Raw genomic sequence first — 14,268 nt, forward strand, 5'->3', positions numbered from 1 at the left:
GCGTATCCATGTTGGGTAAACTGCAAATGTGATAATGTAGCATGCTGCTGGGAGTGATGATGAACCGAACGTAGGGGGGCACAGAAATCCTCTCAGTGGCTGACACATATGTCAGTTGTGTGCATTGGTGCATGCACACCAGTACAGAAACACAACTGACTTTAAGCATCTTAAACTAGGGATAAGATCAACAAAATTGCTTTGAGTTGCAGCTCAGGTTTTAGTTCTGGCCGGATGGTTGGCTTTCTCATTTTGAAGGCTGGCTGCTCTCCACATGGACCCCGAAACAAGGCAACCCCAACAGACTAGTGCAGCTTTGTGGGAAAATCTGGCTCCAGAATACCGCTTTATTCAGAAATAGATGAAACAAACTTCTACAAAGTGTAAGGAACATGTTTATTTTTATTCCACTGCTGGCACTTAGGTACTGCAGGACATGCAAAATTCAGAAAATCATCCATCTAGAGACTATATAACACAAATGGCGTGCATAAATATGTTTTGATTCTAAGCGAGAATTTTTTATTTTGTTTTTTTTATTATTTTTTATTTTTTAAAACGACAAATTTGTTTTTTTCTCAGGTCAGGTGATCATAATGAGTTCCAAATAGGGAGTGCGGGCGGTCAGACAGGCAAGAAAGAGGCTGTGTCCCCTATGGTGGACAGACAGGACAGAGGGGAAAAGTTGGGGTGGGTGGGGGAAATTATGAATTGTCTTAAAAAGCAAGATGAGAATTTTTAAATTGGATGTGACATTGGAGAATTGTGGTATTACATGCCATTTAAAATGTTTCACAATTACTTAATTGAAAACAAGTCACATTTTACTTGGTTAATCAGCAAATAATTGCGCTACTATCTTATTCATTAACAAGCGTGAATGTGAACAGTATTCTTGGACCAACCATTGACACCATTGAATTAGTGTCGGACATAGTTTTCAACCGGTAGATTGTAAAAGTCTATTACAGACAGAATGAGTGTCATAATAATGACCCAGTCTTTTACTGGGGCAATTGCGGTGTATCATTTAAGCCTGTGAGTGTCCTCTGTCCTTTCATCAACCCAAATTGACAGCAAGTGTCAACATAAAATGGAAATTTTATGCAATTCAATGAGGTGCTGAGAGTTCAAGCTTAGTTGCTCAAATTATTAGCCAATTTCACACATCGTTAATACCAATCAGACAATTTAAAATTTATTTAATTTAATTTTTAGCTTGATCTACCTTGACACATTCATAATCATGTATCAAGTAGTGTTTTTTACTACCTCTCCATAAAACTGTGAGGAACAACACAGGTGTTTACATACACAAACTAAACTACTGAAACAAAAGCTAAGAAATAAAATACAATACAGTATATTACTTTGCACCTGCTGTTTAGTTGTCAGTAGTGCAAATACTCCTTATGAATGCAGCAATTAACATTTTAACAAGGCGCATATTGATGGATATCCGCTATGTTTTTGTTATTGTTTTTTTTAAACGTAGCGTGCATTTGTTCAAAAAGCTTAAATTTGCAAAACAAGACAATGAAGATGCTCAGACTGCTGAAAGATACACAGAAAATTCTATAGAGTAAATTTTACTTTAAACTGAATCTATTTGGTCTCACTCTAAATAGATTAAAATTTGCTCTACAGAATTGACTGTGTAACCATCTGGGCCCGGTTGTTCAAAACTCGGTTATATCTTTAACCACTGGTTAAGTAGATTTAACCGACGATTTACTTTAACGGCACTGTTATCTTGTTGTTCAAAACTCTGTAAACTTTAACCGGCTGTTAACTTGCTGTTAAAGTTAACACACCAAAGGACCACCGCTAACTCTTTAACAGTGTGGTTAACTCTTTGCTTTCACGTCAATAATCAAACAGACAACAACACTGTGAATAGCAGCTAATTATTTCATTTTAATTTATAAGTTAAAAATATATATTTTTTTAATATAAAACAATTACAAATATTAGTAATAATTACAAATATTAGATGAAAAATACACACATATTTGATGTATGTAAATAATAACAAATAATTCAAAACTATTCTATAAAAATATTACAAAAAATACAAATCAGGCAAAAATACAAATATATTAGACAAAAAAACTGACAAAAATACGAGAAACAAAATCAGACAAACATGCACTATTATATGCTACAAATATATTGGCAAAAATACAAAAATATTACACAAAATATTTACTGAAAATACACACAGTAGAAAAAAATAATTATAAAGAATAAACTTTTTTTTTTCTTTTTTCACAAAAACTCCTAAATTGCTTCAACCATTGATTGAATAACGTTTTCTTCGTCAGTCGAAAAGTTCCTGCTTATTTTTTTGCACCGAGTGCGAGGGGTCGTTTAGATAGTATCCATTTCTTTTGCCGACACGGAAGTAAACAAAAAGAAGAATTGTGGGATATATCGGTGCTAACCAGTGACGTAAACGGCATGGTTAACTTTGACGGTGCTGTTAACAAACAGCGTGACTAACCGTGTTTTGAACAACGCATAATTAACGGCCGGTTAGTTAACGGCGTGTTAAGAATTTAACCGCCGGTTAGGGGTTATAAAACAGTGGTTAAAATAACCGAGAATTGAACAACTGGAACTATTTCTTACATTGCCCTATCTCACCAAATGTGAATACTTGTTCACAATTTGGATGCAGTATAGATATGTCATACAGACATCATTCATCCATTATCCATACCGCTTATCTTCACTAGGGTCAGAATATGACGTAAAAAGCATAATAAACCGTAATCCTTGTGTAAATTAAGAACCATAGTTATTTTCGAACTTTTTAAGACTCACATGAGATAGGCAGGAAACGACAAAAACCAGCCATGCAGTGTAAGTCTAGATACGACCCATTGCCCTAGGTCCTGAATGGTCATTTGCAATCTCACATGTCATACTGCAGCTCCATCCTTGGGATATAAATTTGTATTCTCGCTGTCAAGCAGTATTAATAATACAAGGAGAAGTTAGGTTTTCTCTCAAACTCAGCCGGTCGCACTTGCTCATGCATTGGTATTATTAGTTAAGTCAGACTTTTGCTAAAGATCATGTTCAACGGTAGACAAACTGAGCAACTACGTGATGATGAGTTGCAGAAGCCAATGAGATCAATTACATTGTACATTACTTGTATCAAGCCATTCTAAATACAACAATGTTCAGTTTTGAGTTTAAAACTGCCAGACAGATTAACAAAATATTTATTGTTGTTGTTGCACCTTGCCATGTATGTAAAACTGTACTACATTATACTCAGAGCTATGTTTGATATTCTAACGTAATACAGCTACAATAATAAAAAATACTGTCAAACCTGATCATGTCAATCAAAACTGGAGCACCGTTATTGTTATTGCTATTTTTGAGGGCTGAATTTCTGAAAAAAGTTAAAATACATTTCCAAACTATCAGTAGCTGAGACTGCACAGCATCTGCCTGATATCTTGACAACAAACAAACAAACTGAATAATGGAGCAACACAGCCCACTTGGTGTGTCAAAGCTGTAAATATTCAGTGACTACAACAACAATCCGAATCCCAGGATGTATTGTTGAAAGATTTGATCGGATGCACGTTTTCTTTTAGTTTCTGAAGAATTTATCAAGCTTCTCTTGTTTTGTAGGTCACAAGTGACAAAAACTCAGTTGCCTTCAATGGTACATAATCCAAATCTGGGTCACGGTTATGACTGAATGTGGGGTTATTGCCTGGAGCTCCTTAAACCTTGAAAAGGCATCATGCAGTGATGAGAAACAGCCCCAACTACGGACACCTGAATCATCAAATACATTACTGCTTCAAATCATGACTTAAAGCAATGCCATTTCCCCGCCAAATACATGTTTGGTGATAGATATATTAACCACAGTCAGCGTGCTGCAAGGTAAAAGAAAGCTAGAGCAGGTGAGTATTGATTTGGATCCTGCATCTCCACCAAGGTCATAGTCGGAGAGATAGCGAGTTGCTGAGGGCAGCACTACAACTGTGAGTTATGATAATCAAACACAGAAATTCATTTCCAGGACGACAACTATAGCTCGAGTCGACCGCTCCATCGGAATTGATGGCTGAATTTTATGCTGCTTCTCAGAAAGGGTTTTTAACATTTTATCACCGCACGCTCTGAAGGGCACACGCCATTCTCTCTTTCTGGCTGATATGACAGATGTGGCTGTCGCTGTTGTGCTGAACTACAAGAACCATCGACACTTGCAGAAAAAAGATAACTGGTGCGCTCATGGACAAAGTGATGCATTGCTGGAGATAATGACTGTGTACAGATTTCTTGAAAAGGAAATTAAAACGGAAGATAAGGAAAAGCTTCAGCTAACTCATTGATTGGCTCGCCCATAATAATGATTAAAAAAATCTTCCAAAGTGGTCATGGTCTCCATTACGGATTAGCTTCATCACCTTCAACAACTGGAAATGTTCTTTTCTTCAAGTCTTTTCATCTTTAAAGGGGAAGCCCACTGAAACATTTTCTTTAAATGAAATAATCATATGTTGTATGTCCCCCACTAGTCTAAACACAGCATTCTGATTGATACTGCTATTGACTAAAAATGACATCACAGTTTCTCAGGTTCAGATATCGACCAATCACAGCTCACCTGTTTTCTGAAGGTGAGCTGTGATTGGTCGTTACTTGAGCTCTCAGCAACTGTGATTTGTTTTAAGTCGACAGCAACTGGCATTACCAAGATGGCCGTTCCCAGAGATGGATAAAAATGGGTGGATTTAGCTGCTTAACTCATACTTACGACAGCATATTAGGGCCACGTATGAATACTTTTAGAGAGAGAAAAAAACTCGGAAATTTGCGAGTTTATAAAGTAGCAAATTTGCTATTTAAAGTTTATTTATTTTTGACTCAGAAACTCATCATAAATACACGTAGCGTACTACTCGGATGTTTGTGCCAATACTTTTCGGTCGGTTTTCCATAAAGAAGATAGTAATTGCTTTAGCAGAGATTAACCGTATGATGTTAAGCATTCACTCTTTGAAGCGTTGGGTACGGCCAGCGACAAAGCCGCCTTGTTTTGTGAAGGTCCACACCCTAAGGATCAATCATTTAAAACCCGTGGGTGGTATTGTGACCCATTTTGAGCTTTTTGATGGTTCTGACCAAGCTATTTCAAAATAAAATACCACCCACGGGTTTAAGTTAATTTGTTAAAATAGATATTTACTTGTACGTTTATGTTTCCAGAATTATTATTTCCACATTCAAACATTTTGGTAGTTTTTTGTACAAGTATCTAAGTTGATGTGTCGAATCTGCTGCTCTCCGTCATTCACTTGCATTTATCTAAACTATGCTAAATTCTGATTGGTTAGTGTTAGTCAGCTGATAGGGGATCAGGAAGTGTTGTCGCTCTAGCTGCTATGTATGATGATTAAAGTTTAAATGAATAATGAATCGGTCTCCATCCTGCCTTTTCATTTTATAAAAAGTGTCCCATTAACTACCAACGAATCCTCACATTATACTATAGCTACGGTGCGTCTATTTGATGTAAATTTCTGAGATTTGTTCTTGCAAATTTGTCACTTTATAAAGTCGCAAATTTGCCACTTCATAAAGTGGCAAAAAGTGGCAAATTTTTTCTCAGAATATTACCCCCACCTTGAAAAACTAAACAAAACAATTATACTTCGCCCTAATACGCTGTCATACATACTCCACAAATGCAATATTAATAAAAAATACTGGGTTTAGAATAGTGGAGCTGCATAGAACATATTCTTGTAAAGACAATTTGGGTTTGACTTCCCCTTTAACATCTAACTGAAAAAAATTACTGTAAATAAAATGCTTCTGCTATCATGTTACCTTTTATGATAACGTATGATGAATGGTTTGACTTGCCAACAGATGATGATTTGGGAGGGAATGGGAACTGAGGCAACACACATCAGCTCTCAGCTCTGACCCCATTGGGTCCGATGACACAAGAGGGAGTAGTGGGGGGAGTGTGTTCATAGCTGATAAGACCTCAACTCACTGGATTTAAGATATCATGCATGAGAAACACTATATGGGAAGTTACTGCCAAGGCTGAGCTCTAATCTGCCTTACAGAGGTGCTGGAGTAATAGAGAGCTTCAGTTAACATGCCCGATAGCATCCCCAAAAACAATTTCTCCAAACAAAACCAATTTTGATGTTGACAGTAAGATATGGAGACAAAGGATGTAAAGTGGATGACAGTGCTTACCAGGTCAACCGTACAGCAATCAGGGCACAATCCTGTTTGCATTGTATTGTTATTTGGATGACTTCTTGCTGTGAGGCCCATCAATATTCTTTATGGCTCTTCCCCTGCAGTGCCTCTGTTTTCCGCCTCTGTTCTCACTGGGTCCAGATGGAGAGGTTGGATGAAGTCATTGTTCATCAGCTTTTTAACATTACAGGATCCTGCTTTATTAGTCTATCCCCTGTGTGGTGCGGAGGCTTGTCAGCCTTATGTGTAACATTTACACATCCACCTGCTGTTTTGTCCAAAGGATTGTAATTGCTTAGCTTTTCCCCAGCTTTCACGTTGCACTATAATTACAATAAAACTTGGCTTGTACCTGGCTGCTTAAAGTAACGAGTGAGTGACGTAAGCTGATGTGGCGAGTCTTGTCAGATAGATGTACTCCTACAGGCATTCCTTCACATAATAATCAGAATCTATTCCACCAAATTAAAACTCTTGTGATGTTTTAAGGTCAGACAAATGTATTTAGGGCATGAGTGATGTATGGGCCTGTTTTTTTTGGTGTAAAATATGACTTAAATGACTGACAAGCTGAGCGATCCCATCACTGACCCATTTCATCTCTCTCGTTGCTTACCAAAAATGAAATAAAAAATAAACGATGCAAAAGAAAATGCCACACTCTACACAGACTATAATAAATGTATGAAATAGACGCTAGAAGTATTTAATAGTTTACATTATATTTTTGTTTTAGCATTTTGTATTTAACACTTCTTCATTACTTCCTTTCAAGCTCAATAGCAGGAGTAATTCTTTTTCCTCTAGAAGGCGATGATTAAGTTGGCAGTGATACTGGGACATCTGTTAGTCCTTGTCGGTGATGAAAGCCTGAAGCGTGTTGTCGTGCATTCAGACACTTGTATGAGTCTAATGACCCTAGTGCCTCAGGTCGGCTGCTCATTGGCTTCCATTTTTAAATTTTTTTTTTTCCAATTTATGTTCTTTGCCACTTCTAAAAGGAGCCCCATCCTTTTCCAAGACTCCTATGGTGTATGCATTATATTGTGTGAGGTCACCAGTGCTGGCACAGTGTCACAGTGAAGAGTCGGACATATGTGTTCATCTGTTGGCTGCCTCCATTGGTGGGCTGACCAAGACAAAGCAATCCTAAATACCAGTGCTCCAAGACTTCCACTCTTTTTACTTGACACATTAGCATCAGAGGAACATTACAAGCCATCTGGATGGTTTAAATGCAGAGATAGATTTTTGAATGGCAGGGGGCAAATCTGGGTTAGTCTGGAAATGCAGTAAAGACCTCAAACTCCAATCTTAACGTCGGGAGTCAGGAATTGTATGGGATGCGCCGTCCGATTAAAGGTGCATTGTGCAGTTTAAAAAGGTAATATTAAAGCTTTTTCAACATCATGCATGCTCCACCAATGCCCAGATGAGTACGAAGAACCCTGACTGTTTTACTCTGGCTGCACCTATCAGCTTTTATCTTCCATTTATAGTAGAGTGTGCGGACCCTCACACTTCACAATTGCTTTGGGAAGGGGAGGGACGGAGTTTTTCTTACCTCATTTGAAGTCATGTCTTTGTTTGCCAACTGTGGCTGTTGCTTTAAGATCGTGCACGTACTCGCACGTGCACCATTAACGAGCCATAGATGTTGCAATAATGCTTTGGGCTCCATACTCGCGAGTGCTTTTTTAATTTTTCAACGACAATTTTTTTCGCCATGGGCCCAAAGAAAGACAACCGTGCCAGTGGCAGCAAAGAAAAACATTGCTACGAACCACAGTGTTATTAGGAAAGAGATTATCGCGCTGTTGTAACTACCGTGACTACTTCTGTAAATACTGGCACGAGGAAACCCCTTAGCTGTTCAACAACGTGCCTTAGGTTAAACAACGCACGCAAGGACCACTTAGGAGTCTAACAATATGCCCATTGTCAAATACAAAAACTCAGCACTGAACTAAAGCTAGCATTAACATAGCATTTATCATCCACTGATGCCATCGCACCACAACAAAAAAGGTAAGGTATTTTTTATTGTTTAAGTACTGTACTGTAAATGTAAAAAACATAAATATAAATTAAAACAGGAATTGTCAGTTTTTTTGGAGCTTGGGAACGGATTAATTGCATTTACATTATTTCCTATGGGGAAAAAATGTTGCGAAGGTTGAACAATTCGGATTTTGAACACTTCACAGGAACGAATTATGTTCAAACTCTGAGGTACCACTGTACTCATTTCTATTTCCTGATCATATAATGGCCACAAGAGGGCACCCAATGATGGTATCGTCCAGAGGGTATCGTCCTAATGCAGAATATTTATTTTTGAGTCATAATTCATTAATAAGCGTACACTGAGGACAGCAAACACTCAACTTCGGTACAGCACATTCTCTTCGACTGAACCGCTGTAAAATATCCATTATCTCACTTTACAATTTGACCAAAAACAAAAATAATAGAAGCTCCAGTATGAACATTTGAAGTTTACTGTTGTTTGAGTCTCAAGGTATATTTGTTCTGTGGAGCCATCTGGTCCACAGACATTCATGTTTACAGCAACAATATAGTCCACATGAAATTATGCAAACAACCAAACCATAAGTTATATCAAGTTAGGTTACATTTTAAAGAATGCCCCTGAATATATATATGGAGATCAATTGATTATTTTCATGAGTGTGATTCAATCTCATCACTTCTGAGACTTTCCAATCATGAGTGTTAATGAATATCAACAATTACTGTTTGTGCTCCATCAACAGTCAAGGAGCTAAGTAGGGTTGAAACCGCCCTCTCATCGAGCTTTGTAGGGCACGGGGCATAGGGAGCTAACAGCTGTGCAAACAATGGCCCGTTTCCCACTCCACGTTATGCTGAGTGTCACTGTCTGACAGCGACTACTCACATGTGTAGCCAAACAATCATAAAAGACCACCTATGAATGGATAGCGCACATATTGTTTTGAAGTTATCACAACATAAGCAGAGAGATAAAATGGGGTTACATAAAAATGCAGTAATGTCTTTAAGTTGCAAAAGATGTATCTGAGGTAGTGGTGTAATGGATCACAAAAGTCATGGATCGGATCACGAATTTGAGTCACGGATCGGATCGTTGTTCGGATCAGCAAAAAAAAGAAAGAAAGAAGATAATCAGTACTTTGTTTTCATTTATTTTTCCCATTAAATAAATACAAAAAAAATCTATTCAAAATGTCTAATATAGCCGTTTAGGATTTAGGAAGACAACTTGTGCCAAATGAGGCAGAACCATTCTTATTTTTTTACATGTACATGTGTAAAATAACAAGGTATTAGTATTAATGGCTTAAAGTTGTGTTCCTATAATCTAAACAGCTAAGTTTGACATTTTGAGTTGAACGTTTTTCTTCTTTAATGGGCAAAAGTGTTTTATAAAATAAAATGAAGACAAAGTTCTTTCTATCCTTTTTTTTAATAATGAAAATACCTCAATGTGCAATCCAAGGCACATTTCCTTCCTTTAAACATGGAGAGCAAATTATAAAATAGCCTTGGTCCAGAATATTGAAAAATAATTAAAGTAAGCCAGGTGCTAGCTGTCAAACTCCCTTACCAGCAAGTCACTCGTTGGTAATGCCAACAGCTAGCCGCTAGCCACTTACATTGGAGACTTCTGCCGTATCATACAATGACTGCGTAATTAATTAGCGGTTTCTTAGTGTCCTAAATTAGCGATTGAACATGAGTTCGGGGTAGCGTTGTTGATGTTGATGTCACTCAACTATGATACAGAAACGTCTAAAAGGGAAATAAAGCTAGCCATCACGCCATATCGTGGGCCAACTTCAAAGTAAAAGTGTGCTAAGGCTATTTGCTAGGCTAGTTATTCTTAGTGTGTTACGTTGAGTATGTTTCAGCTTCCTTGACATGTCAGAATGCTATCGACTGTGAATGTGCACTTTGTTTTCCCCACCAACCAATCCGCGGATCGTACGGGATCCGAAACGTGGGGCCTGTTCCAAACCGACCACGGAACAACGATGATACATTGCACCACTAATCTAATGGGTAGCCTATATGAAATTAATTGTAAAAAAAAGCCTCACTGAACTTTGATTTACAGCTAATGAACACCAACATGATCTTTTCATGTATTTGAGGTCATACAAAATTAGCATGCAGCACACAATGCTGTGCTATCCTGTGGTGGGTCTCTTCCATTATGATAATTCTTCTCCCACTGGCTCACGCTTTTAGCTCTCTTACCTTAACTCTGATTTTCCGCAAATAACTTTGGGGCAGGGAAAGTACTTCATATAATACTTCAATAAAACTTTCAAAATGTCTTTTAATGTCGATTTTTGGATTCCAAACATTTATACTAAAACTAAAACTACTATAGAGTATGTATTTTAAAGTTGGTAATGGAAAAACTAACAGAAAAGTTATAATGACAAATAAAACATTCATGACTATATTGCATACTGTATTTTTGTACATGACAGCCATGCAAATGTAATTTATTTTGCAAATATAGATTGTCGATAACCGGTCACCTCAGTTCAGCAGAATTGTCATGTATGACTGGTCCCTATTCACACCCACATTAGCATTTAGCTTCATCTTATGATTCATTCTGACCACAGCGGACACTGCTCTGCAAAATTATGTACAATTGCTTAACCCTCAAAATATACAGCATAATTTTTTTTTGCTGCATACAATCCGCCTAACTGATATCTACTGACAAATAAATAGGTTGTTTACAAATTCAAATATCCTTTTTTTCCAATCATGTCTGCTTTCCATTTGGCAATCTCCCCATGGGACTGAAGTAACTAACAAATGATGCTGATGCGAAATTGGAGATAAGAACCACAGTGAAAGAACAGTCAGTGATTGTATGTGTGCGTCCGTGAGGCTGCCAGTTTACAGCCTGCAGTGTCGATGCTGGAGACCTGAGAGAGGAACCAAGCGGCAGCATCTAATGTAAAGCAGCTGTCTGTTTCCTGGGTTACAGAAGCCCACTGTCTGCTGCCATGTACCATAAAGTATACATCTGGACCTACTCTGGCAAGCAGACAACACACACTAACCCCACACCTACACTGACACCCTCTAATATGCCACAGCTCGACATCAGCTAATGTACTACAATAACACAGTAGCTCATTCATACATTTGGGAAGACATCACCTTTGAAATATTTTTTGACAATGGGACAAGATGAAAAAGTTGACACCAAAGTGTATGCACCTAGAACCCTCACTTAGCTACAATTCCAAAATTCTTGAATTCAAGTCTCATTTAGCAACATATTCATTAAGCGTTCTTCTCTGTTGCTACAGCGTTAGTCATGCATGGTTACCTGATAGTCCAAACAAGTGCCCAATTAGCTCGTAATTGACAGAATATACGATACAACTGCATCCTCCTTACATATGAGACACATTACTTAACCATAAATGAAGCTAGCAAGTTGAATCATTATTACTCCATTATTTTTTTTCTGACAAAGATTGACAAAAAATGTTTTAATATTAACATATACATAAGTCAAGAAACAATAGACGAGAGTCTGTTGTCAAAGCTGTGAAATCTGTCACTTTGCAAATATGCATTACGTCTTATCCTAATTAAGGAATAAATAATCAGTTCTGCTTCTTATCCACAGAGGTAAAGAAGGTAACTTACCTGCTGCACAACGCCCAGTGGCTCTTCACTGATTTGTGAATCTTTGCCTAAACAGCCGTGAACAGCTTATCAGTCAAGCCTGTTATCAGCAGTCTGCACCTCTCAGAGCAATGACAGCTTTGTCATCATCTTGCTTCTCTCTCTCCTCTCTTTTGAGTGTTTACTGGAGTCTACCAAGAGAGCCGGCTGATGTTGTACAGCCAGTGAAAAAAGAGAGAGAGAGAGAGAGACGAAGCGTGAGAGAGCTAGAGAGTGTGTGTCTGAACGAGAAAGAGAGAGAGAGAGAGAGAAAGAGAGCAAATGAAAGAGAGAATTCCCTTTCGCTTAAACAGTGGACCCTCCGCGGTCAGACTCCACTCCCACTTACTGCTCTCTTAGACGCCCCCCACCCATTCACCCTCTTCACAGCATTGTGACTGAAAGCGAAAGAGCTCAAACGGGATGCCTCAAGGCTGGGGGGTGAAAAGAGAGAGAGAGAGAGAGAGAGAGAGAGAGAGAGAGAGAGAGAGAGAGAGAGAGAGAGAGAGAGAGAGAGAGAGAGAGAGAGAGTGAGACAAGGGTGGGGAAATGGGTGGGGAAATGGGTGGGGGTGGCGGGGTGCCTGTAGTCCATTAGCTGCTAATTGTAGCAGCGAGCCAATAGTAAGTGAGATAAGAATGAAAGCACACCCCACATTAACATAGTGTGTAAGGATGTGAGAGTAGTGGCTGCAATGAGACCGCATCTCAATTTCAATATAAGAGGGGGTAGAGCTTTCCCTATAGGAACAAGTAAAGATGAAAAATACACTAGACCAAAAGTAAAATGTGCAAGAAAGTTTCCTCTCCTCCAATCTTATCAGGTACTGGCCCTCTACAGTAGACACCCTTGTGACTACTTTGTTGCCACTTTTTCCAGGCCGATACCGGTAATAGTACTCAATTCTTGAGTAATCACTTATACCAATACCACTCATATATGATACATAACATTTCTCCAGAAAAACAAATAATTTAAAAGACCTACATATCCCAATATAGCATTTTCCCTTAAAATTGAATGAAATTCACGAAAATGTTCTATTCTTTTAGCTGCTAGTTTCAGATTGTAAAGTAGCCACAAGAGGGCAACCCCCGTCGCTAGTACCGATACCTTGAAATAAAGCCGGGTATCGGCCCGATACCTTGTATCAGTGCTCGCCATCCCTACAAATATACATTCCACAATTCTCTGATCAGACATTTCTTACGCTCAAGTATCATTACAAGAAGCACATAATTGATCAGCATTTTTTCCCCATTACTTGACATGTTTTTAATCAAACCCTACCTGAGTCATTTCCAAAATTTAAAGGACTAATGTGCAGTTCAAAAAGGTCATATTAAATCTTTTTCTACATCATGCATGCTCCAGCAATGCCCAAATGAGTACAAAGTGCCCTGATTTATTTACTCCAACTGTCCTATAAGCGTTGGAGTGTATGGGTCGAACAGGCCATGGTATCTTGGGTGGGGGAGAGGTGGAGTGTCGCCATGCACAAGGGAACACAGAGGCTGCAGTTACACTTTACCCCAGAGGTGGCTGTTGTGAGTAAAAAAAAAAGTGACAAACTCCACAATGATCCTTTAATGAGTGCCAGGTTCCAATTTAAAATCTGAAAATCTGAAGACCAACAAAACCACAACCCGTGAGACCAAGGTCAGTAATTCCCAAATGTATAGTTTTCATAACCACGATAATTTATGTGTACTAACAGATATAAAACTGCAGATTATTAATCAGTGTAATTTATTTGTATGCAACATCAATGTCATACCAGCTTTTATCCATCAACATAATAATTAAATACAATCTGACCAAGAAAATATGAACATTAAGTTTTATTTCATTCATTTTTCCCTTTCGGACCAATTATGACAGGGTCATCAGTTAAAGTACCACTGATTGTCACACCCAACTAAGTGGGGCGGAATTTGTTCTCTGAATTTGACCATCCCCTGAGGGAGCGGTGAGCAGCAGCAGGGGACGCGCTCAGGAATCATTTGGTGACCTAACCTCCCAATTCCAACGCTTAATGCTGAGTGTCAAGCAGGGAGGCAAATGGGTCCCATTTTTAGAGTCTTTGGTATGACCCGGCCGGGGATGGAACCCAAAACCTTCCAGTCTCAGGGCGGACACTGAGCTGGTCATCACACAGCACATCACATTATTTGACATCCGAAAGAAGGGCTGACGAGTAGAAGCCATGGCTTATTAGTAACCCGTCTCCAATTTTTTTTTTACTAAACGCATCAGTCATATACATTTATTATTATTATTACATTGATAAGTCTT

General features: G+C 38.4%; 1 protein-coding gene across 5 annotated transcripts in view; it reads right to left on the reverse strand.

Moving 5' to 3' along the window:
• Nucleotides 1–14,268, reverse strand: part of tncb (tenascin Cb) — a 112,699-nt gene that overhangs the window by 53,768 nt on the left and 44,663 nt on the right. For 2 of the 5 annotated variants that reach the window (XM_086075672.1, XM_086075674.1), the window contains exon 1: nucleotides 11,956–12,347. The exons of 1 other annotated variant lie outside the window; for it this stretch is intronic. The gene's annotated coding sequence lies outside the window, so the exon portion shown is untranslated. Of the gene's footprint in view, nucleotides 1–11,955; nucleotides 12,348–14,268 lie in introns of those variants that run through there. 2 more of the 5 variants (XM_086075669.1, XM_086075673.1) reach the window with 2 other exon arrangements.

The sequence above is a fragment of the Leptonotus elevatus genome, chromosome 5 (assembly GCF_054856555.1).
Source record: "Leptonotus elevatus isolate MCC_2025b chromosome 5, RoL_Lele_1.0, whole genome shotgun sequence".
NCBI lineage: Eukaryota > Metazoa > Chordata > Actinopteri > Syngnathiformes > Syngnathidae > Leptonotus > Leptonotus elevatus.